The sequence below is a fragment of the Triturus cristatus genome, chromosome 2_2 (assembly GCF_964204655.1).
Source record: "Triturus cristatus chromosome 2_2, aTriCri1.1, whole genome shotgun sequence".
Lineage (NCBI taxonomy): Eukaryota > Metazoa > Chordata > Amphibia > Caudata > Salamandridae > Triturus > Triturus cristatus.
Window position 1 is genome coordinate 621,587,677 of NC_140582.1, and position 26,985 is coordinate 621,614,661.

Sequence of the window (26,985 nt, forward strand, 5' to 3'; positions counted from 1 at the left end):
TCAGCTGATCAGAGGTTTCTCTTTGGTGTGTGGAAGGAGAGGCAGTTGTTTAGGTATGCTGGTCCAGTGTTGTGGAAGGCCTTGTATGCGGGTGTGAGGAGCTTAAGGGTTACTCTTTTTTGGTGGGGAACCAGTGGAGGTCACGGAGGTGTTGGGTGCTGTGGTTACCTATTGGTGTATTGGTATGGGAAGAGGCACCAATGGCCAGTGCTCAGCAGTCTGGCAAAAAATAATCTGGCTTGCCCTGTAGCCAGTGTCTCCGCTGAGCGAGCTTTCAGTGCTGCTGGTGCTGTTGTCACAGTGAGAAGGACCAGTCTCTCTCCCCAAAACGTGAAGAGATTAACCATTATCAAAATGAATCAACACATTATACCACCAGATTACACCATACGTGAAGTACCACAGGCGGAAGATGAAGAGACTCAGGTCATGGAAGGAGTATTAGGTGACCTACTTCTGAGTGAACCACCAGAGTTTGAGGACAAGCTCTACTTCCCTGACTCCTAGGCTTTAAAAAAGTATATAATAATAGCTAGGGAACAATATTTACTTGATTATTTGTGTGTGTCTGACTGTCTGCTTGACCAATTCATCCCTACCGACTTACTCTTATACACATATTTATTGCCAAATTGGAATTGCAGCTGCATGCAGTCAGTGAATAAGTCCTACTCCCTCCTTGCCCTCCAAAGCCATTTTCCCTCAAGCCAGACATTAGACGTAGAATACAAACAAATGTGTGCCTGCCTCCAAACCTGGGCGGTGACTATCTATGCTTTCCTACCCTAGAGGGACTGCCCACACCCACATGTGACATTTACACTTTGATTTACACTGGCAATTCTCTGTTTTATGAGCAATGGAGGAGCTGCATTCTGCAATGTACCACCAATCGATCACGGTGAGCACAGCAGAAGAACAGGTAAATGCTGGCATGTTGTGATGTGTGAACTTGTTGTGATTTGTCATCATTAATGTGTTGAGAATAGATTGAGAAGTAATTCGATGATTCATGTGCTGGCAGGCAGTGTGATACTGGTTGTTTGTTTGTTACACTTAATGTGTAAGTAAGTAATTTGAGATACTATGTCAGGGCCTTGTATCATCAGGATCGGGATGATGCTAAATATAGTCCACCTCCTGATAGCCCCAAAGTCTGATTGCAAGAGCACAGACTATTGAAGTGATCAAGTGGGGGAAGGAAAGGTAGGGAACAGCAGGGAAGGAATAAATGAAAAGTCAAATAGAAATGCTTTTTGTACGAGGGATATCACTTGTTCTAAAGTTTGTAATTGTCATTATTATATTATGATACCTGAAATAGATTAGAACCGGGTTCTGCCAGGAATAACTGATCAATGATACCCACTCATCATGTTCTAATGTGTAGAAAGAAAAAACACCATGATCAAATTGAATATTTCTATCTATGTCTATAGTTCCAAAAATCAGAACATATGGAAATGGGGTCTCTATATCTTACACACCTACCCTCAGTATGTAAATGCTTCTACTGACAGGGGGAGGAGAGTCACGGGCATCCTGGTGCTCTTGAACTACCCCTGTTAAATGAGCATAAAACCATAGTTTAGTGGGTGCTTATTACTCGCATATCACCAAGTACAATGACTGTTTTTTTAACTTGTGTAGTAAATCTGGTGTTGAAGTGCTGTCTCCACCAAATAAAAATAACAGTTCCAGCACTCTTAATCACCACAAGGAATCCAGGTTCTGAGGTAACAATAGAAATCCAGTCACAAGATACTCACCACAGGAATGATTCTTTCTCTGCCTTCATCGCACACATGCACCTTTCCAACAGAGATTCACAAAGTCTTTCAAAAACTGCTGGTGCACCTTGCATGAGCCACGAACGTGCAGCTCACCAACAAAAGTGAACGGCCCTCCCCTAATCCTCCTCACTCCCCTTGTAGAGGAAGCCCAAACGTGCTAACTGCGCATGGGTTCAGAAACATTCCAGCAAAAAGAAAACTGAAAATCTTAGATTTGATGCACTCCGTACCCTAAACAGACTGCATATCCATATCGATGAAGGTAGTATTAACTTGGAGCCAAAATAGTCAGCAATTACAAAGAGCCTGGAGCTCCTTTGTGTTCTTGCCCCAATGCACGTATACGTGCATACATCGGAAGCTCGCAAGTATTCAAGGATTCAAGGGATTTGTAGTCCTTGTTGTACTACAGTGTTTCCCATACAATAGTTACCACCCATGTGTATTTTCCGACAATGTTCATTAAGGGTTTTTCGCGACACACTGATGCACAATGCTATTCTCAAAATGTAGGTGGCCTACCAGTGGCTGATCAATAATTAAAAATTTTCTCCTGAAGGTTATTTTTTTTCCTTGCCCTTTGAAAAAAAAAAAGATAGGATAGCGAGATTCCTTCACTGGGTCCAACTCCACTCCACACAGTCCACACTCCATACTGCTTTGTTTTTTTTATTGTTTTATGCTTTATGTTTATACGCCTCAAAGACCAGTCTCTTAGATAATGCAAAGTTTGCAAACACAAATCTAGTCTACACAAAAAGTGACTCAATCTTTCCCTTCTTGTTATTTGAGAACAAAAATGTACTACTACAGGCCGATCTATTGCATTTTGAGGTGGGACACTGTAGGTACGGAGTTGGACACCATACTCGGGTTCAGACTCAGGAGGATCAGAGATGAAGGAATGACTCAGGGTGTGGGTGTGTGTGTGACTACTGCGAGAACTGCCACCAGAAGATGGAAGTTTTCAAATTCACTGAAACCAACAGATTTGGATGATGATGGCTTTGAGTGGCCTAAAGGTAAACAGCAGTGGCAGGCCTACACAAGTCTGTGTACTGGTGGTGGTGAGTGGTGTGACTGACTGCGGTGCATTGATTTTCTAATTGATTGGGAAAATGCTATCTTGCTGTGTGTGTGTGTGTGTGTGCTCACTACTCAGTTGGTTGGGTGGGGGGCCTCTTGAGGAAACTGCCGGAAACAGACATTTAGCCATGCTGCCTCTGAGTCTTCTTTTCTTGTTGCACACTCCTCCTTATGCAGTTTAACTTTTCTCCTTGACTCTTCAATATCATTTTTGCTTTTCGAAATACAGGCCCTGACCTTCACCATGAGCCATACTGGAAAAACAATGTAACATACTCACACTTACCTTACCGAACCGCATCTGGCCAGCACCAAATATTGATGGACTCCGGACATTTCAAGAGGAATGCACATGGAACTCCCAATTAGATCATACAGTATCTTTTTTTCTCTTTGATCCTCATTACAATTTGTGTGTAGTTTATGTTTGTTACTTGACTCCTACAGATATTTAAATTTTATTGGATATCTTTCAAAGCTCGGTACAACAGTTACAGAATATAATGTAACTTGGGTCTCTCTGGGGGCAGACGGACAATTTGATTTGATTTACCTGTACTAGTACTCATCATCATGCATGCATTTCCTTTTCCTCCCATTACATATTTATGATGGTTGGCTGCCAAGATGGATGTGTTGTTCTTGTGTAGTGTTTGTCTTTGTCAAACCTTTCCCTCAAATCTCCCTTGCCATCCATTCATCAAACCCCTAACCCTCTTCCTCCGGGCTGTGTGATTTATTGAGGTGTGGCTAAATTAAATTACACCATTAATTGATCACACACTGATGTGATGAAAGCAGCGCCAACTCAAGGCAGGGCAATGACTTTCTTCAACTCCAAGTATAGCCCACACTGGCAAAATTTTATATTAGATTGTCCAACCATGCACAGTATTCAATATTACATTTTATTTCACAGGAACATAATTCATAATTGCCAGCATCATAATCCTTCCAGCACTAAAGGTTACACTTGTCCACTTCATAGCTCGAGTCAACTTCAGTTTGTTTGCTAGCTCACCATTCTGATTATTTATTTTACTTTAGCATTGCTTATTATGTTTTCTCATTTGACAGTCTTCTTCTTGTGTACTAGTAGTAGTCGTACTCTAGTCTCCCTCTGGTGACAGTTACAAATTTTTGTACAAAGCTTGCATATAAAATTTCATTAACTCTGTTTTTTATTTCCATTTTTTTTGTTCCCTGTGAGTAATATTCCTCCTCCTACAGTTTGACTTCAGCAAGGAGGGAGTGGAACCTCGCTTCTCGATCGGGTGCTTTCTCTAGTATTCAACGACTAGTCTGCAAGCATGCTTCTACTGTCTACTACCCACACCATGTCACCTTGGAAAACTATGTAGCCATTGCTTCGCCTAATCACAGGTAAGAAAAGAACTGTGGGGGATTGCTGAGATACAATAATCTATATGCTAAGGAAATTCCCACACCCCCTCTGAGTCCTTAGGGGTTAATATCGTAGCAGACTGCAGGGACTAGGAGGAGCAAGTAGTAGGACCAGTGAGTGTACTGCATAACTACTGTTAGTGTGTTACACTATCGGCAGATTATGAAAACTGTCTGCGGGCCTGTGCGACAAAGGAAACAGTGCAAAGTAAAAGAGTAACCCCCAAAAAAGAATTAAGTCATATGTACAGCCATAAAACATTTATTTCCCTAACAAATAAACTAAATGCCACACCACCTGGCCCACCCCTTTACCTAACCCCAACCAATGTCCAAATTAAAGAAAGTCCAAATTGTCCAAACAAATGTCAGTAAAAAAAATGCCAAAAATCCCAATATTTCCCCAACTCCCACATTTCCACCCTCTCCCCAACAAGTCCCACCCACCAAACGAAAGATTAAAAAAGAGGCAAGAGAGACCTAGCCGCGGACTAGGACTCGGAGCTTTCTCTCCAAACAGTCGAACCACTCCTCTATCCTGGCTTCTATTTGCACCATCATTAGGAGCATGCAGCTTTGAAAAGATCTATAGATTCTATAGGGGGAAAAGCAGTGGTTGATGAATGACGGTGGGTGGCTTCCTGACCACGGTGTCATAAAACTGGGGGCACTGGGGCCTGTCTGGGACCCGGGGCATTGGAGCCCGCAGCTATTGCAGCCTCCTCCTCTTCCTCCAGGACCACCAGCCAAAGATATTCGGCCCTGATGGCCTCCAGCTTCCTTTGCCGGGTCCTGGCTGCTCTTTCTTGTCGGATAATGGTAGATTGGCAGGAGTAGCTATATCACGAAAGAAAAAAGACAAATTATAACCAGTATACTTTTAGCACAACAGTAACACATTAAATGATATAGTGGCACAGTAGCACTAGCAGCACATAGCATTTGCTGGTGTCCTTGATTCCTTGGCTCATACGATTTTGATGGAATTACAGTTCCAGGCATTAAGCACTATGGAGTAGATAAGTATTCTTCTTCTCTCTCGTTTTGCTAAATTAATGTAGGCATGCCAGCTCAGCTTGGGCCCTAGACAGACATACTTGTGTTGTGTAACACATTATACTTTGCTACTGTCTGCAGGTGGGGCAGCTATACCACACAATTATCTCTTTTCCTATCAAGGCCATGCTCTGTTAAATCCAATGCTCACTTTCACTTTCAACCTGACTACAACAAAGCAGATGAATAGTTACTAATAATGAATTATATACAGCATGACGTGAGGTACTACTGTTGTAACCATGCAGCACATAGGACATCCAAGGGTGACACTGGTGAAATACCATGGGTCGGGAGTGGGCTTTGGAGGTAGGTGATTGAGGATGATGAGTGAGTAGGGATACATAATATATGTTGTGCTTGAAAGTTAACTACTGTGAGTCAAGGGAGTAGTTTGAAATATAACCTCGCTCAAACCTTTGAATCAAAAATCTTGATAAAAAAACATTCCTGGTTTACTCTTCTTCCCAGGGATTTTTACATTTTTCGCTCGGTTTTTTCTAACATATTTTTATTCTTCACCCTTGGCTTTGCTACTTAGTCACCGTTTAAGCTTTACATTCTCTTCATCCAGGCTTCACTATGAATACTAGTACCATCCACCAATACAAAGATGGCTATCCATCATTCTCAATAAACCTTTGACCAACATACCTTTGTCATTTTAACCACCCATGCGTCCTTGTTTTAACACATCAAACCACCCGGAGGATTCCTTTCACCCAAACACTTTCACCCATGCAGGCAGGCATCATTTCTTTCACCTTTCATCCATCCTTTGCCCACCCACCCATGCATGCAGCCTATCAGCCACCTATGCATCCTTTTACCCATGCATACTTCTCTGCCAGTCACATCACATTCCACCCGTCCTTCCTTCCTTCCATCCTTCTCTCCTATCAACCTATCAAGGTCTGACTCTTCTTCATGAAACTTTCTCTGCTGAGTTTAAGATATAAGAGGCCATCATTAGTTACTTAACTCCTGCTGTATATGCTATGGCTAAGTAAAGATGGGTGTCTTCAACTGTTCACAACTTAGGGCCTGATTACGATGCCGGACAGACCCTAGTCCATCCGAATTCCTCTGGGAACTGGGACCAACTGACCTCCTGTCGGCAATCCCAACTCAGGAATTAGGATGCGACCGAACACCGTTCAGTCGTAGCCCTAGTCCTTACAATGGTAGCATGCATTATGATCGGAATGCATGTTCTCATTGTAATAATAGTAACAATGGTGAAGGGTTTGGTTGAATTTGAGGAAGGTTGGCGCTCAAGCGTGTGCGACGTAGGTGTCACAGAGATCAAGTGTTTCCGGTGCTACCAGGTCAGGGGGAACAAACCCAAGGAAATAACCCCTGCAAGTGAGTGGGTCAAGGCCCACATCGACAAAATAGAAAAGAAGTCCTGTGCACACGTGTGAAAAATTACGTTCTGGGTGTGCCCATCAAAAATCAAATAGAAATCTGAGATCTCCTGTTATGAAATCACAAGGGTCGACATCAGGTGTATCATAAGCAAAACTTCTTTATGTGTGTGAGTTCAGACCAATACAACATGAATACAAATCAGCCGACACGTGTTTCGTCACAACGTGTCATGATTGTGACTCATCAGGGCTGGGAAGGACAAAAGAACAAAGAAGATAAGAAAATGAAAATGCAACCAAGGTAAAACATTTTGGGCCACTGAGTGAACAAAGTTTAAAGAAATGGAAGAAAAGACAACCTGTGGAGACCAATGTAATGTGAAGGATGCATATAATAGGTGACTTACTAATAAGACATCAACTAAGAGAGGTGAGTAAACCGATGTTATCAGAAAAATACACCAGGGTGAAGAGCGCAAAGTAAACACCACAAGGAGAGACTTTGGGTGTGAATCAAAGAAGAGAACCACGATCATCTGAAAGGTGACTGATAATCGCAAAGTGTGTATACACAAGGTGTGTATGAAGAATAAAACTTGGAATCACATGTAGTGATATGGAAAGTATAAAACATGGAAGATTATCGGATAGATAATGAGCACCTGAGACACCTGGTAGAAAAAGGGATGAAGGAAGAAAGGCATCATAAGGTTCAAATTCCGGAAGGAAAGTAAATGTAAAGCGTAGTGTACATAAACTGCATGATTAAGTGACCTTGAGCAAATAAAGGATTCGTACATGAAATGAAAATTAACATAAATTTAAGCATACTTCTATTAGTCAAAATATGAAGTGATAGAAGACACATGGTTCGCATGATAGTGTAATCTAGCGAAATGAGAGAGTATGAGCCATTTAAACTATGTATAGTCTGGTAGTCCAGGTCTCAGGCAACGTATTATTGCAAGCAAAATAATGATAAACAGAGTAATCTGCACGGTGGCATAACAGTAAAACGGCATATCTAAAAAATGGGTGCTCTAATGTACCATGATAAGAGACAAATAACATAATAAAACTGCAGTAACCAAGAAAGGAATATCCGCTGTGAATAAAACAATAAAGTTGGTGAAGACACACATGGAGTCAAGAGAAGAGAAAGGAAAAGGAAATAAATAAAGTTTGAAGGAGCTACCTGTTTGAGGATATGGCAACTATGATGAAAAGGCACGGGTGGCCAGATCGCGGCGTAAGGGGGTGTGTAACTCCCCGCGAGAAAAAAACACGGCGGTAAGCCGAAGCCGGACGTAACCGTAGGGCTTCAATGGGGTTCTGGAAAAAAGGTTAAATTAGAGGATAAACTGTAGCTGAGCGCTAGAAAGGGGTAAATGACAAAGGATAAGTGGCGTGCTGGCTTACCGGTGAGGTTGCGATCTCGGATACGGGATCGGCGTGTACTCCAAGGTGCGGGACACGAGTCCCAGTAGATCCGGATGTTAAGTAATATGAGCGAGGGTAGGTGGAAAAGACTAGAGTGTGTAGCGATAGTTCCGGTTCGAAAAACCGGAAGTGAGGATAACTTGAAGTTGCTATGGTGATACTGAAGCTGTGCACGAACATAAACAAAGTGGCATACATTCAGTGTGGAGAGGGTGAACGAAGGGGCGAGAACGTATGGAAAACAAAGGGTACGGGCCGACTAGTTGCCAAAGTGATATAGGAGGGCTTAAGATGAATCTGGGTATGGAGCCTCGGAAGTAATAAACAGGTTAGCAAAGGGAAGAGTGAAAGTGGCGAAATTTCACAGGAGTAGCAGTAAAGAATAACAGAGTGGAGTAGGAAGGAAGAATTGCAATAGGTTACTGCGGAAAATATGAGAACTGAATATAAGATAAATGGAGTCCTGTATATAGAGAACTCTAAGAGAAACATGCACAGAAACTTCAGCATCTAGGAAACAACACAAATGATTAGGATATACCACTTGTAGTGTCAAATAATGCAATAGGTCAGTACTGTATGTTTCAAGGTGAACCTAAAAGGAACGGGTAAAAAAACAATATTCAGAAATGTTCGAAATTGACGATTGAGAACTTGCAAACCAGGAAAAGGACAAAAAGAAGAGCAAAAACACATATGTAAGTGCACAAAGAAAAAAGGCTAGGTAGAAGGGATCTATGATCCCAAAAAGTACTGTAGCTCCTGGTCGATGTTGAGACCATGTTTGACTGATTGTAGACGTATGATCCATGACGCCTCTTGCCTTCTCAATTTCAGTTCGCGATTTCCGCCTCTCACGCTGTTCCTGGCGATGTCTATTCCAAAGAATGATAGACTCTTGCGTGGTCCCTGTGATTTTCATGTCGCTATGTGCGAGGCCATAGGGTACTTGGCATCTTCATTGTGCATAGCCTTGATATGTTCACTGATACATTCTTTCAGAGATCTGATCGTGCTTCCCACATATTGTTGTTTGCAGGTACATTGTAGGATGTATACAACGAAATTGGAGTTGCAGTTGATGTTGCAGGTGATGTTGTATTTTTTACCGTTCCAGCCACTGAATTCTTTGGTGCCATTCATGGCCCATTTACAGATGCCACAGCTTCCACATTTGAAAAAACCAACAGTGTGGTTTGTCAACCAAGACGAGTTAGCTACAGAGCGTGGTGTTGTGGGACACAGTCTATTGCAAAGAGTTCTTCCTCTTCTGAAGGTGATTTGTGGTCGAGCAGTTATGTTGTCTTTTAATGATTTGTCAGTCAATAAAGTTCCCCAGTGTTTATTGAAGTTCTTTCACATGGTACTGCTGATGGCATTGTAATCCATGATGAGTCTCACAGTTTGTTTGTCTGTTTCTTTTTGGGTTTTAGGTTGTAGAGTCATTTCTCTTTGGATGTTGTTAACTCTGTTAGTCGCTTTCTTGATGATCTGGGGTTTGTAACCACGCTGGGTGAGTCTGTGTTGCATGTCGTTTATGCAACTCTTAAATTCAGTATCCTCACTGCAATTTCTCCTGGCCCTTGTGAATTCTCCATAGGGAATTGTTTGTATTTGGTGCAGTGGATGTGCGCTGCTAGCGTGTAGGATCGCATTGCAAGAAGTCTCCTTGCGGTAGAGCTTGCTGTGTAAAATGTCATCTTTGATGTATAATTCGGTGTCAAGGAAAGAGACACAGTTGGTGCTAGCTTGACATGTAAATTTCATGTCCATATTGTTGGAATTGAGGTATTCGCAAAAGGAGTCAAGTTTTTCTTGTGAACCTGACCAAAACAACAAGCAGTCATCAATGTACCGCCCCAGTAGACGATATATTCGGTCCATTGGGCTGCTTTTTTACCCCATAACCATTCTGTTTCAAGGGCACCCATGTACAGATTGGCAAAGGATGGTGAAAATCTTGAACCCATAGCCACTCCCTTTATCTGTTTGTACCATTGGTGGTCATACAAGAAATAATTGTTGTTGAGTATGATCTCCATCATGCTAGTAACCATGTTGGTGTGTTCCCATAATGATGCTGATCTGTGCTGAAGAGATTTAGTCACTACTTCTAGTCCTAGGTCCGGTTTGATGGATGTGTAGAGAGAAACTACGTCCAGAGTAGCCATGATCATATTGGGTTGCCACTGTATGTCTGTGAGGATGCTAAGTATGTGTTTGGTATCCTGTATGTAGGATGGCAGATTCTTGACAATAGGGTTGAGAAAAAGGTCCACATACTGTGATAGTCTTTCTGTAGGACCCCCTATGCCCGAGATTATCGGGCGTCCTGGGGGAAAAGGTGCTTGTTTGTGGATTTTGGGTAGTGTGTATAGTATAGGATAGGTGGGTTTGGCTACTCTCAAGTATCGGGCCTCATCTTCAATGATACCAAGAGTTTGCCAGGTTTGCAGTTTTTTGTTAATGAGATTGCTCAAGGAGCTAATAGGGTTGTGGCTTAAATGTTCATAGCAGGTCTCATCTTGAAGTTGACTCATTATCTCATTGTGGTAGTCCACACGGTTCATAACAATCACATTTCCACCTTTGTCGGGTTTTCTTATGATGATGTTAGGTTCAGCACTGAGCGTTTTGAGAGCCAATCTTTCTCCTCTGGTCAGATTGTCTTTAATTCTGTGGGTTTTACTCATTAATTTCTTTTCATATTTATCCAGATCCTCCAGTATAAGGTTGTGAAAGAAATCGATGGCATTACCACCAGGGAGGGTTGGTGTCCATTTGGACTTGGTCTTCAGACCACTGGGGATGGTCCCATAGGGATCGATGTCTAGGTCTTGTAATAGTAATTCTAAACTGCGTGGTGGATCGTCAGTCTCGGTGATGGACAGGAGTAGATGTGTGTCATTGACATCTTTAATGGTTTGAGAATCCATATAACTGATGTTATGAAAGCTCCTTGTCTTGTAGGTTGGAGGGGGCATGAGTTCAAAGTGTTTCTTGAGTTTCAGATTTCTGATAAATTTGAAGAGATCTATCTTGGATCTACACAAATCGCCTGTCTCGTGTGGATTGAAATTAAGGCCTTTGTTCAGAAGAGAGATCATGTTGGTGTTGAGTGGTGAGGAGGAGAGATTGGCTACTTGAATGTTCGTGTAGTCTATTGTTGTTTCTTTCCGTCCCCAGATCTCAGTTTCTTTTTGTACTGTTCGTTTTCCAGAACTTTTCCCTCTACGGGTTTTTTGTCTCCTGTGCCTAGTCTCTGCTGTGTCCTGGTCTCTCGTCTGATAGCTTGTAGCTCGCGTAAAAAACTGGAAGTTGTTGATTTAGGATTGGATTGTCCTAGATTTTCTGATTCGCTATCGCTTGTGAGTATCGTGTTGAGAGATGATGTACTTGAGGAGACAGATGATCTAGAGATATTATCAGCTTTGGGGGAGTTGTGAACCAGTTGGTCGTATTTGCGAGCAAAAGTGAAAACTCGGCCTTCCTTGTAATCCGCTTCGTCTCTTCTGAGTTGTGTGTTTTTTCTTTCTTTTATATCGTTCTGGTGTTTAGCTAGGATCTCGTTTAGGATGACGTAGTTTTTCTCTGTTGCGTCTTTCAGGTTGAGCTCTTCTATCTCTTTTTCCAGGTTGGTGATTTCTAATTGAAGTTTAGTTACTTTTCGTTCTGCATTTTCTATCAGGATGTGAATTAGTGTTTTTGAGTTATTGGTTAGGGTTTCTTCCCATTTCCCCAAAAGATCGTCATCAAGGTCGTCGAATGTTGGGAATATTTGTGAGCGTAGTCCCCTGGGGACTCTATTCAGCCTTAGGTATTGTTTCAAGGTGGCGCTGTCCCACCATCGAGAGTTCTCTGTCTTTTTTAGTCTTTCCAATTTAATGAACTTGTCTTTAAGTCCTTCCTTGCGTTGAGCGTTGCTGTTAGTGGTTGTGCTGGTCAGCGGGATGCCTTTGGCTAGATTTTCGAAAAGATCTGATGCGACCTTGTCCCTATCCATATCAATGAGAAAGAGCTTGGATAGAATATGAGAGGTTTACTTGTTTCGCAATGCGGCTGCCCTTCCTGCAGTATATAATATTAACAATGGTGAAGGGTTTGGTTGAATTTGAGGAAGGTCGGCGCTCAAGCGTGTGCGACGTAGGTGTCACAGTGATCAAGTGTTTCCGGTGCTACCAGGTCAGGGGGAACAAACCCAAGGAAATAACCCCTGCAAGTGAGTGGGTCAAGGCCCACATCGACAAAATAGAAAAGAAGTCCTGTGCACACGTGTGAAAAATTACGTTCTGGGTGTGCCCATCAAAAATCAAATAGAAATCTGAGATCTCCTGTTATGAAATCACAAGGGTCGACATCAGGTGTATCATAAGCAAAACTTCTTTATGTGTGTGAGTTCAGACCAATACAACATGAATACAAATCAGCCGACACGTGTTTCGTCACAACGTGTAATGATTGTGACTCATCAGGGCTGGGAAGGACAAAAGAACAAAGGAGATAAGAAAATGAAAATGCAACCAAGGTAAAACATTTTGGGCCACTGAGTGAACAAAGTTTAAAGAAATGGAAGAAAAGACAACTAGTGGAGACCAATGTAATGTGAAGGATGCATATAATAGGTGACTTACTAATAAGACATCAACTAAGAGAGGTGAATAAACCGATGTTATCAGAAAACTACACCAGAGTGAAGAACGCAAAGTAAACACCACAAGGAGAGACTGTGGGTGTAAATCAAAGAAGAGAACCAAGATCATCTGAAAGGTGACTAATAATCGTAAAGTCCGTATACACAAGGTGTGTATGAAGAATAAAACTTGGAATCACATGTAGTGATATGGAAAGTATAAAACATGGAAGATTATCGGATAGATAATGAGCACCTGAGACTCCTGGTAGAAAAAGGGATAAAGGAAGAAAGGCATCATAAGGTTCAAATTCCGGAAGGAAAGTAAATGTAAAGCGTAGTGTACATAAACTGCATGATTAAGTGACCTTGAGCAAATAAAGGATTCGTACATGAAATGAAAATTAACATAAACTTAAGCATACTTCTATTAGTCAAAATATGAAGTGATAGAAGACACATGGTTCGCATGATAGTGTAATCTAGCGAAATGAGAGAGTATGAGCCATTTAAACTATGCATAGTCTGGTAGTCCAGGTCTCAGGCAACACACGTATTATTGCAAGCAAAATAATGATAAACAGAGTAATCTGCACGGTGGCATAACAGTAAAATGGCATATCTAAAAAATGGGTGCTCTAATGTACCATGATAAGAGACAAATAACATAATAAAACTGCAGTAACCAAGAAAGGAACATCCGCTGTGAATAAAACAATAAAGTTGGTGAAGACACACATGGAGTCAAGAGAAGAGAAAGGAAAAGGAAATAAATAAAGTTTTAAGGAGCTACCTGTTTGAGGATATGACAACTATGATGAAAAGGCACGGGTGGCCAGATCGCGGAGTAAGGAGGCGTGTAACTCCCCTCGAGAAAATAACACGGCGGTAAGCCGAAGCCGGATGTAACCGTAGGGCTTCAATAGGGTTCTGGAAAAAAGGTTAAATTAGAGGATAAACTTTAGCTGAGCGCTAGAAAGGGGTAAATGACAAACAGCAAGTGGCGTGCTGGCTTACCGGTGAGGTTGCGATCTCGGATACGGGATCGGCGTGTACTCCAAGGTGCGGGACACGAGTCACAGTAGATCCGGATGTTAAGTAATATGAGCGAGGGTAGGTGGAAAAGACTAGAGTGTGTAGTGATAGTTCCGGTTCGAAAAACCGAAAGTGAGGATAACTTGAAGTTGCTATGGTGATACTGAAGCCGTGCGCAAACATAAACAAAGTGGCATACATTCAGTGTGGAGAGGGTGAATGAAGGGGCGAGAACATATGGAAAACAAAGGGTACGGGCCGAATAGTTGCCAAAGTGATATAGGAGGGCTTAAGATGAATCTGGGTATGGAGCCTCGGAAGTAATAAACAGGTTAGCAAAGGGAAGAGTGAAAGTGGCGAAATTTCACAGGAGTAGCAGTAAAGAAAAACAGAGTGGAGTAGGAGGGAAGAATTGCAAAAGGTTACTGCGGAAAATATGAGAACTGAATATAAGATAAATGGAGTCCTGTATATAGAGAACTCTAAGTGAAACATGCACAGAAACTTCAGCATCTAGGAAACAACACAAATGATTAGGATATGCCACTTGTAGTGTCAAATAATGCAATAGGTCAGTACTGTATGTTTCAAGGTGAACCTAAAAGGAACGGGTAAAAAAACCATATTCAGAAATGTTCAAAATATGTAAGTGCATAAAGAAAAAAGGCTGGGTAGAAGGGATCTATGATCCCAAAATGTACTGTAGCTCCTGGTCGATGTTGAGAGACCAGGACACAGCAGAGACTAGGCACAGGAGACAAAAAACCCGTAGAGGGAAAAGTTCTGGAAAACGAACAGTACAAAAAGAAACTGAGATCTGGGGACGGAAAGAAACAACAGTAGACTACACGAACATTCAAGTAGTCAATCTCTCCTCCTCACCACTCAACACCAACATGATCTCTCTTCTGAACAAAGGCCTTAATTTCAATCCACACGAGACAGGCGATTTGTGTAGATCCAAGATAGATCTCTTCAAATTTATCAGAAATCTGAATCTCAAGAAACACTTTGAACTCATGCCCCCTCCAACCTACAAGACAAGGAGCTCTCATAACATCAGTTATATGGATTCTCAAACCATTAAAGATGTCAATGACACACATCTACTCCTGTCCATCACCGAGACTGACGATCCACCACGCAGTTTAGAATTACTATTACAAGACCTAGACATCGATCCCTATGGGACCATCCCCAGTGGTCTGAAGACCAAGTCCAAATGGACACCAACCCTCCCTGGTGGTAATGCGATCGATGTCTTTCACAACCTTATACTGGAGGATCTGGATAAATATGAAACAAAATTCATGAGTAAAACCCACAGAATTAAAGACAATCTGACCAGAGGAGAAAGATTGGCTCTCAAAACGCTCAGTGCTGAACCTAACATCATCATAAGAGAAGCCGACAAATGTGGAAATGTGATTGTTATGAACCGTGTGGACTACCACAATGAGATAATGAGTCAACTACAAGATGAGACCTGCTATGAACATCTCAGCCACAACCCTATTAGCTCCTTGAGCAATCTCATTAACAAAAAACTGCAAACCTGGCAAACCCTTGGTATCATTGATGAAGATGAGGCCCGATACTTGAGAGTAGCCAAACCCACCTATCCTATACTATACACACTACCCAAAATCCACAAACAAGCACCTTTTCCCCCAGGACGCCCGATAATCTCGGGCATAGGGGGTCCTACAGAAAGACTATCACAGTATGTGGCCCTTTTTCTCAACCCTATTGGCAAGAATCTGCCATCCTACATACAGGATACCAAACACATACTTAGCATCCTCACAGACATACAGTGGCAACCCAATATGATCATGGCTACTCTGGATGTAGTTTCTCTCTACACATCCATCAAACCGGACCTAGGACTAGAAGTAGTGACCAAATCTCTTCAGCACAGATCAGCATCATTATGGGAACACACCAACATGGTTACTAGCATGATGGAGATCATACTCAACAACAATTATTTCTTGTATGACCACCAATGGTACAACCAGATAAAGGGAGTAGCTATGGGTTCAGGATTTTCACCATCCTTTGTCAATCTGTACATGGGTACCCTTGAAACAGAATGGTTATGGGGTAAAAAAGCAGCCCAATGGACAGATTATATCGTCTACTGGGGGTGGTATATTGATGACTGCTTGTTGTTTTGGTCAGGTTCACAAGAAAAACTTGACTCCTTTTGCGAATACCTCAATTCCAACAATATGGACATGAAATTCACATGTCAAGCTAGCACCAACTGTGTCTCTTTCCTTGACATCGAATTATACATCAAAGATGACATTTTACACAGCAAGCTCTACTACAAGGAGACTTCTTGCAATGCGATCCTACACGCTAGCAGCGCACATCCACTGCACCAAATACAAACAATTCCCTATGGAGAATTCACAAGGGCCAGGAGAAATTGCAGTGAGGATACTGAATTTAAGAGTTGCATAAACGACATGCAACACATACTCACCCAGCGTGGTTACAAACCCCAGATCATCAAGAAAGTGACTAACAGAGTTAACAACATACAAAGAGAAATGACTCTACAACCTAAAACCCACAAAGAAACAGACAAACAAACTGTGAGACTCATCACGGATTACAATGCCATCAGCACTACCATGCGAAAGAGCTTCAATAAACACTGGGGAACTTTATTGACCGACAAATCATTAAAAGACAACATAACTGCTCAACCACAAATCACCTTCAGAAGAGGAAGAAGTCTTGGCAATAGACTGTTTCCGACAACACCACGCTCTGTAGCTAACTCGTCTTGGTTGACAAACCACACTGTTGGTTTTTTCAAATGTGAAAGCTGTGGTATCTGCAAATGGGCCATAAGTGGCACCAAAGAATTCAGTGGCTGGAACGGTAAAAAATACAACATCACCTGCAACATCAACTGCAACTCCAATTTCGTTGTATACATCCTACAATGTACCTGCAAACAACAATATGTGGGAAGCACGATCAGATCTCTGAAAGAACGTATCAGTGAACATATCAGGGCTATGCACAATGAAGATGCCAAGTACCCTATGGCCTCGCACATAGCGACATGCAAAACACAAGGACCACGCAAGTGTCTATCATTCTTTGGAATAGACATCGCCAGGAACAGCGTGAGAGGCGGAAATCGCGAACTGAGATTGAGAAGACAAGAGGCGTCATGGATCATGCGTCTACAATCAGTCAAACATGGTCTCAACATCGACCAGGAGCTACAGTACTTTTTGGGATCATAGATCCCTTCTACCCAGCCTTTTTTCTTTCTGCACTTACATATGTGTTTTTGCTCTTCTTTTTGTCCTTTTCCTGGTTTGCAAGTTCTCAATCGTCAATTTTGAACATTTCTGAATATTGTTTTTTTACCCGTTCCTTTTAGGTTCACCTTGAAACATACAGTACTGACCTATTGCATTATTTGACACTACAAGTGGCATATCCTAATCATTTGTGTTGTTTCCTAGATGCTAAAGTTTCTGTGCATGTTTCACTTAGAGTTCTCTATATACAGGACTCCATTTATCTTATTTTCAGTTCTCATATTTTCCGCAGTAACCTATTGCAATTCTTCCTTCCTATTCCACTCTGTTATTCTTTACTGCTACTCCTGTGAAATTTCGTCACTTTCACTCTTCCCTTTGCTAACCTGTTTATTACTTCAGAGGCTCCATACCCAGATTCATCGTAAGCCCTCTTATATCATTTTGGCAACTAGTCGGCCCGTACCCTTTGTTTTCCATACGTTCTCGCCCCTTCGTTCACCCTCTCCACACTTAATGTATGCCACTTTGTTTATGTTCGCGCACGGCTTCAGTATCACCATAGCAACTTCAAGTTATCCTCACTTCCGTTTTTTCGAACCGGAACTATCGCTACACACTCTAGTCTTTTCATCCTACCCTCGCTCATATTACTTAACATCCGGATCTACTGTGACTCGTGTCCCGCACCTTGGAGTACACGCCGATCCCGTATCCGAGATCGCAACCTCACCGGTAAGCCAGCACGCCACTTGCCCTTTGTCATTTACCCCTTTCTAGCGCTCAGCTACAGTTTATCCTCTAATTTAACCCTTTTTCCAGAACCCCATTGAAGCCCTACGGCTTACCGCCGTGTTATTTTCTCACGGGGAGTTACACACCTCCTTACGCCGCGATCTGGCCACCCGTGTCTTTTCATCATAGTTGCCATATCCTCAAACAGGTAGCTCCTTCAAACTTTATTTATTTCCTTTTCCTTTCTCTTCTCTTGACTCCATGTGTGTCTTCACCAACTTTTTTGTTTTATTCACAGCGGATGTCCCTTTCTTGGTTACTGCAGTTTTATTATGTTATTTGTCTCTTATCATGGTACATTAGAGCACCCATTTTTTAGATATGCCGTTTTAATTTTATGCCACCGTGCAGATTACTCTGTTTATCATTATTTTGCTTGCAATAATACGTGTGTTGCCTGAGACCTGGACTACCAGACTATGCATAGTTTAAATGGCTCATACTCTCTCATTTCGCTAGATTACACTATCATGCGAACCATGTGTCTTCTATCACTTCATATTTTTACTTATAGAAGTATGCTTAAGTTTATGATAATTTTCATTTCATGTACGAATCCTTTATTTGCTCAAGGTCACTTAATCATGCAGTTTATGTACACTACGCTTTACATTTACTTTCCTTCCGGAATTTGAACCTTATGATGCCTTTCTTCCTTCATCCCTTTTTCTAGCAGGAGTCTCAGGTGCTCATTATCTATCCGATAATCTTCCATGTTTTATACTTTCCATATCACTACATGTGATTCCAAGTTTTATTCTTCATACACACCTTGTGTATACGAACTTTGCGATTATTAGTCACCTTTCAGATGATCGTGGTTCTCTTCTTTGATTCACACCCACAGTCTCTCCTTGTGGTGTTTACTTTGCGCTCTTCACCCTGGTGTAGTTTTCAGATAACATCGGTTTATTCACCTCTCTTAGTTGATGTCTTATTAGTAAGTCACCTATTATATGCATCCTTCACATTACATTGGTCTCCACAGGTTGTCTTTTCTTCCATTTCTTTAAACTTTGTTCACTCAGTGGCCCAAAATGTTTTACCTTGGTTGCATTTTCATTTTCTTATCTCCTTTGTTCTTTTGTCCTTCCCAGCCCTGATGAGTCACAATCATTACACATTGTGACGAAACACGTGTCGGCTGATTTGTATTCATGTTGTATTGGTCTGAACTCACACACATAAAGAAGTTTTGCTTATGATACACCTGATGTCGATCCTTGTGATTTCATAACAGGAGATCTCAGATTTCTATGTGATTTTTGATGGGCACACCCAGAACGTAATTTTTCACACGTGTGCACAGGACTTCATTTCTCATTGTAAAAATGCAAGGTGCAGTTCATCCCTGGACCCCGTGGCAGGCACCTTAAGGTGCCTGCTTCTGGGTGCAGTGATCAACAGGGGGGCATCACTAGGCCGCCATCCGGAGGCCTTGCACCCATGAGGGCCCTGCTGGGGGCTCCCAAAGCAGGATTCCCACAGCCTTTCTGTGTCAGAGGCAGAACAGAAAGGCTGTGGGAATCTGCTATTGTAATCCCTTGGGCAGAAAGAGCCCCTTTCCGAATGGCAGACTGTCTCTCCGACCTGTCGCAAGCCATTCAGAAATCTGGTTCAGATTCATTTATGACCAACTCCATCATAATGGGTCGGTCGGAAATTAATCCGAACTAGAGCTTCTGATGCCGTAGGAAAAGCTCCAACCGAGAGTCAGAGCTGAATCCTACGGCATCCTAATCAGGCCCTATGTCTTGGTCTCAACAGTACAACTTACACCAGAACTTTTTTCAACAAAAGGATGGTGCACCAGGAGAAAGTCCACATCAAATTGAATTATTCCAAAATCTTCTTTTATTGATAATGTGTATAGATTAAAATCCAGCTAATGCGTTTCGTTCGATGATACACAGAAACTTCATCAGGGTTCAAACGTAATGTGATGCAGGAGTCGTAAATGTCTTTTTGTGGTATTGTGTCCAGATCTGTTGACTGGGTGTGAGTGTTTAATTGGTTCTGATGCTCCGTCCATCCCCCTTTTGTACCGCTTTGTTTGCCATAAGTTGGCAGGGTATGCTCAGACGTTGAGTCCCTTGCTGACTTTGCCACTGGATTCAAGCAAGCCTGGCTGAAGACGGCTGAAATGCCAAAAACCGGTCCTAGGAAGCTTGTTTCCGGTCCAGGGAAGGCATGGCTTGGCAGTTTGGGCTGGACTGTTCCCAGGAGGCACAGGGTCAGACTGATTTACATATGGCCATGTCTGAACTGGGGTGGCAGAGTGGGCTAAAGAACGGTGATGGATCAAACCTAGATCTTTGACTGGGTGTGAGTGTTTGATTGGTTCTGATGCTCCATCCATCACCACCCCCTTTTGTACCGCTTTGTTCGCCATAAGTTGGCAGGGTATGCTCAGACGTTGAGTCCCTTGCTCACTTTGCCACTGGATTCAAGCAAGCCTGGCTGAAGACGGCTGAAATGCCAGAAACCGGTCCTAGGAAGCTTGTTTCCGGTCCAGGGAAGGCATGGCTTGGCAGTTCGGGCTGGACTGTTCCCATGAGGCACAGGGTCAGACTGATTTACATATGGCAATGTCTGAACTGGGGTGGCAGAGTGGGCTAAAGAACGGTGATGGATCAAACCCAGATCTGTTGACTGGGTGTGAGTGTTTGATTGGTTCTGATGCCCCGTCCATCACCACCCCCTTTTGTACCGCTTTGTTCGCCATAAGTTGGCAGAGTATGCTCAGACGTTGATTCCCTTGCTCACTTTGCCACTGGATTCAAGCAAGCCTGGCTGAAGACGTCTGAAATGCCAGAAACCGGTCCTAGGAAGCTTGTTTCCAGTCCAGGGAAGGCATGGCTTGGCAGTTCGGGCTGGACTGTTCCCATGAGGCACAGGGTCAGACTGATTTACATATGGCCATGTCTGAACTGGGGTGGCAGAGTGAGCTAAAGAACGGTGATGAATCAAACCCAGATCTGTTGACTGGGTGTGAGTGTTTGATTGGTTCTGATACTCCGTCCATCACCACCCCCATTTGTACCGCATTGTGTCCTCACATATCAGAAAACATTCATCTCCTTATAGAAAGCTGACCGCATGCAATATTCCTCGATATACAAATTTGGCTATCAAATCTGGGACATAATTGGGTCCCTGGGTACCATCTGAGACCTGAAATTGACATTGCTCCTTCCTTTTGTTGAAAAAAGTTCTGGATTGAATTATCAGTGGTACTCAACGGCGGCAGGTGCTGGAAGAACTGTGTACAGGACACTCACGTTCATTTATTTGGATTGAGGTGCAACATTTACCCTTGCAGCGAGTATATAAATTGTCAATAAGCAAGACTTACCACTGCTTGACACTGCTGCTGGCTCATCCCCTGCAGCTGCCACATCTGCTCCCTGGATGGTGCTGCTGTCCCCGCTGGCTTTTTAAGGGGATTTGAGAAAAAAATAAAACTAGGAAACCGGTAGAAAAGTGTTCAAATTAAGGTGAAGTAAAAGTTAGTGAAATATATAAAAATATTAACAACTGGATGACTTTCTGGGTCCAGAAGAGCCATCAGCCGAGGAACGTTTTTCCTGCTGAGAGGCACCTCCAGCTCCCTCACCCGCCTCCGATGACCTCTTCCACCTGGATGCTGATGCATGTAAGATATAATTAACAAGACAAGAAATAATTGGTGGTAAATGAATATAATCACTCCAAAACTATATTTGGACTGGAAACGGCAATTGCCATAACATTGAACTTTCTTAAATCATATCGACTAGTGGTAGACTAGTATTGCGGACCATTCTATTGATTCCACATTCCCTAAACCTACCTAACCCGCCTAGTCCAAAAACTTTGGAATAAATTGCAATGAATGATATTTGCTTTTAAGTTCTGATCTCATTTGCAATCATTCTCAACCCCCTTTGACACCGGGCCAGTCCACTAAGTCTGCAATTATTTTTTCCTTAAATGCATAGATGAACATATGCATACACAATATTGTTTGTTTACTTGTCACTGTACAAGCTACAAAAAGGTTCTAAGAGCTGAAGTGAGAGGACGTGCGCCACTAAATTACTAATACTTACAATCTTAGTAGTGACAGGACAAAAGAAAGGACTAAGGAGTCTCTCTCTGGTCTGCATTTCTTAACTTAAATTCTCACATAATCACACGAAGCGAGCGCAAAGTTGCAAACAAGTACAATTAGATAGCGCCGAGCACCTGCCTAGAATAACAATCACATAATATAGATCTGTAAACATTACGTAACTTACCTGCATGTGAGCAGCATGCTCGTTATTTGGGAAACAATTAGCAGTATTATAGAACCCACAATAATTGTAATAATAATAATAATAATTAGCTACTGACCAAGCCCCGGGACCTTAACCCCTAGCAGATCCAGCAGGTCCTGCGCTCGGTCCAGGATGTCCCCCCAAACATGCAATCCACATTGCTGTATAGCGGAAACGTCATGTGAACAAGGGGGACAAGCAACTCCACCCACTCACAGAACTCCGTATTGCATGGCAGAGTTCTTTTTACCGCTTCACGGAGTTCCACATAGCACGGCTACTCGAATGCCACCCAGGGTTAGTACATAGTCTGGTATCCATTCGTTCTACCATGCTATCCTTTGGGGGCTGCTGTCAATCTAACATATGGTTTGTCAATATGTCATTCTTCTTTTGTGAACTCAGCCAGATAGCCATTGTGTCTAATGTTGTTTAATGAGCTGTTCATCTTGTGTGCGGTGAATCAGGTAGCCATTTTTATGGTCTGGCTTAACAGCACAGCTGTCGCCAGACAATTATGTGAGCATTACTTGAGAGGGGCTTTGGCTCTGCCCACATGTTAGGAGCAAGGAGTACCTGTTTTGACTGGGAAAAAGTTGTGCGTTTCAAAAAACTGCTTGCCCTCTAAGCAGCTGTGATAATTTTGTTTACATATTCAGCTGCCGAGCTTGACATTTAAGGGGCACACATATTACATTATGTTGCTATTAAAGTGTTTTAGATAACTAGATAATATATGGTGTTTTTCTGTGGCAGCGGCACAGATGGGAGGAGGGCAGGTATTAACCCACATGGATGTTTAGGTCTGGCTTGACAGTGCAACTGTAACTTGAACATTTAACCTACACCAATATCATTCTACAGTTCTTTGCTTTCACATAAAGGCATTTCCATTCTGTAAAAATAATTGAAGGGGTGAAATCTCACTCAAGCAGGAATCATAATCCCTGTCAATGTGAAGGCATAAGCATACCCCAGATTAACTTGGGCTCAACCCCGTGGTATCTTGGTACAAAAGCCGTTTTAATTTAAAGGCATTGTGTAAAGTATTTATACAGCACTTCAAACAGAAATAAAGTGAACACACAACATAAGAAAATTCTCACAAGAGATTGGGCAGGATCATTGGCGGTCTTGTCTCCCCCTGGCAACATGGTTTTATTCCGGGCCGCGGTACAACTGACCATGTTAGAAGAGCTATAGCGCTGTTTGACGCCCGGGGGGCAGGGGTAGGGGAGATTGCCATGATTCTGCTCGATGCAGAAAAAGCCTTCGACAGGGTTGTCTGGGATTTTCTTTGGGGTGTATTGGTGGGGAGAGGATTTGGTGAAAAGGTTATCAGAGCTCTCAAAGCAATGTATGTAGATCCCGTTGCCAGGGTGGTGGTTATGGGCGAGAGCTCCGAGAAATTGGATATTAAGAGGGGCACCCGCCAAGGCTGCCCCTGTTCCCCAATCCTCTTCGCGCTCTATATAGACCCCCTTATTCAGAAAATTTTGGGGTCTCCCAGGATTAGCCCGGTGGTATGTAATGGCCATACTAGTAAAATTCTGGCCTATGCCGACGACCTGGCAATAATTACAGATAATCCTCAGCAGGCGCTTACGGCCTTGGTTGAAATAGCAGAGGAATTCGGTAAGAGGTCGGGTTACCTTCTTAATGAGACCAAAACCCAAATAATTTGTTCTCCGAATATAGTTAAAAATGACTCAAGGTTTGTGGATTCACCAACCTATTTAGGGATCAAGATCAATGCTTCAGTTGGGGAAATAATTGCTGAGAATTACCCCCCAATCATAAAATCCATTGAAAAAGAGCTAAAGAGGATAGACGTGCTACACCTCTCTTTGATTGGGCGTGTAAATGTGTTAAAAATGTCTATCTTCCCTAGAGTCCTCTATTTGTTTAGGGCCATACCCTTATTTTTGGATGAAAAAATTATCAAAAGGTTGGAGTCTATCTTCATTAAATTCGTCTGGCAGTATGGCAGGATTAGGCGATCAACAAATTATATGTCCCTCCCTAGGGAAAGGGGTGGTTTGGCTTTACCAAATCTAAGATTGTATCATTGGTCATGCCTTTTGACACAAATGTCCATCCTGTTTCAACAGGAGGTAAATCCGGATGGTGTTAATTTGTTAGCCTTGAATCTACCCTCTATCTTTGAGCTGTTAATCGGGGAACAGGCTGTTGGGTTGTTGTGGCGTGAGGTGGACCGTAGGTACTATAAGAGGCCTTGTTTGAAGATTTTGGAAGGGGTTTGGGAGGTATGGAGGTCTATCTCGAAGCTATGTAAAATCCCAAAGGTAAATCGTTATCTCCAGCTCTGTAACTCTAGTTTACTCCCCTTTGTCGGGTCTCATAGGAATTTACAGATTTGGAGAAATTTTGGTATTAGGTCTCTCGGCGATATTTGGGGGAACCATGCGCCGCTTGGTTTTGATACTATCCAATATTTATATGGTATTCCGACTAATCAGTGGTTCTTGTATGGCCAAGTCGCCCGGGCATTAAAAGCAGTGAGGCCAAAACCCCTGTCAATGGAGGTCGTTTCTGTTATTGAACTGTTAATGGCGGGGCCTAAAAAGATTAAAATGGTTTATAGGCAGCTTATCTCGGAAATATCAGATGATATGGAAAAAACGGAAGTTTCTCTGGCTCGGAAATTAGATGACCCTGATGCTGACCTAGACCTGGCCATCTCCCTGAATAAAAAAGTTTTTAGATCCACTAACCTGAGGGCCCAGCATTATAAAACCATTTTTAATCTATATCATTCTCCAGCCAAATTATATGCCTGGGGGGTCAGGGGGGATGATAGATGTCCTAGATGCAAGGCAGGGCAAGCTGATCTCCTGCATATGTTTTTTCATTGCAGCTCGCTTGCCTCAGTACAGAGGGAAGTTTGTAAGTTTTGGGAGGGGCTGCTAGGTCATAAGATCGATCTATCTCCTACCCTGATGCTGCTGGGCTGTGATAATAAGCAAAAATTGTCTCAAACCGAAGAAGCGCTGGTTTTTATGTCTGTTGCGGTATTGAGGATTTTAATTTCCTCAGGCTGGAAAGATACTATGGCTCCCTCTTTTCAAATGTGGCTCTCTAGGCTGTTGAGTATTCATAACATTGAGCTCAGATTGTACGAACATAAGGGTAAAAAAATGCGCGACTTTGGCCAAAATTTTTGGGCGCTGATCTCAATCTGGAGGGAGATGACCAGAACTAGTTGAGCTTCTTTTTTTACTGTATCCCATGTACTGTACATTGCACACGCTTGTTATGTATTTATGCTGATGTGTTTCATTATTTATGAGGTGTACAAACTGCAAAATAAAAATAAAAATAAAAAAAATAAAAAAATTCTCACACCAATTCATCAAAATAGAGTATAGTTTATTTAATAAATCAAGACTAAAACAACAAGAATCCAATAAGTAGAACAGGGGATATGCAATTTCAAAGATAGATTTAAGTGAAAATAGCTGAGAAAAGCACAAAATACAAACTATAGTTATCTGGTCACACTTGACAGGAACAAAGCCACAAGTTTAGACCGACCGCAATGGAGCGCAGGCCAGCTATAGGGACCCAGTTGGGACCACCAAACACATTACGTTAATCCTGGTTGCAAAGAGATCTGGAGTCCCTTGCTGAGAATGCATCATGAAGCAGAGGTAATGTGAGGTTCTGGTGAGGAGCTTTGTTGAGCAATGGTGGCTACGGTCAGCTGCAAAGTGTGAGGTGATGTTCTTGCATGGAGATACATTGCAAAGCGGAGATTCTGATGAGCTGCGCTGGGCAAGGTGATGTGCTTGCAAGGAGATGCATCTGCATGGATGGTCTGGGATGGGCGATGCAAACTCAGCAGAGGAAATGCTTCAGTTCCAGGGGGACAGTGCATCGCACAGCAAAGTTGTGCTCCGGTTCTGAGGTAGATGCACAGGGGAGGAGATGAGTCAATTCTGCTGGATCGAAAGATGAGCTGGCAAAGCAACTACAGGCCCACTTCCAGGGGTCCAGGACTGGGGTGGCACCACTTTGGAGGGCAGGATTCACAGATGGCAAAGGGCAGGTGCTAGGGTCAAGGTTGTTTGAAGCCTATTGTGTCCCTTAGGTTTCTGATTATGATTAACCCTTGGAGTCACTCTGGGGTCCTTGGTTTTGAGATGCAGGTCCAGTTTTCTCACCCAGGAAAGGGGGCAGCAGGTCTGCACAGTAGGGCAGTAGTCCTTCAGAGCAGCAGTCCAGCAGAGTGGCATTCCTTTCAGCAAAACTGGGGTCCTTCTTCCTGGTAATGTCCACAGCTCTAGAAGTATGTTGAAGAGTTGGGTCTAATGGTCCAGTATTCATACATGGTGCCCACTTCGAAGTGGAGGAAGCATCTAGAGGTTTCTACCCCCATGAGTTGTCAGGCATCCCCTTCCTCCCTGTCCAGGCCCAAGCTTGTCTGGAGTGACAAAAGACCAGTGTCAAACCATTTATGAGAGTGCTCATGCCTAACTTTGTTGATGTGAAGGTATGGTAGGTGACAGCTCCTCCCCCAAATGAAGCCAGAGTGGCCCATTCTGCCAATACCTAGCTTCTCTTTTTCTCACTGGGAGAAATACACAAAGACCAACAGCCAGATACAACTAGTCATGTGACCCAGGATCAGGCTGCATGCACCAAATGGTTGGGAAAGGATAATGTCAACTTTGTAAAAGTGGGATTTTCAGAATTGGGATTAAAAATCCAGTTTTTCCATTAATAAAGGCTTTTAATTGCATACAATTCTTTAAACACCAA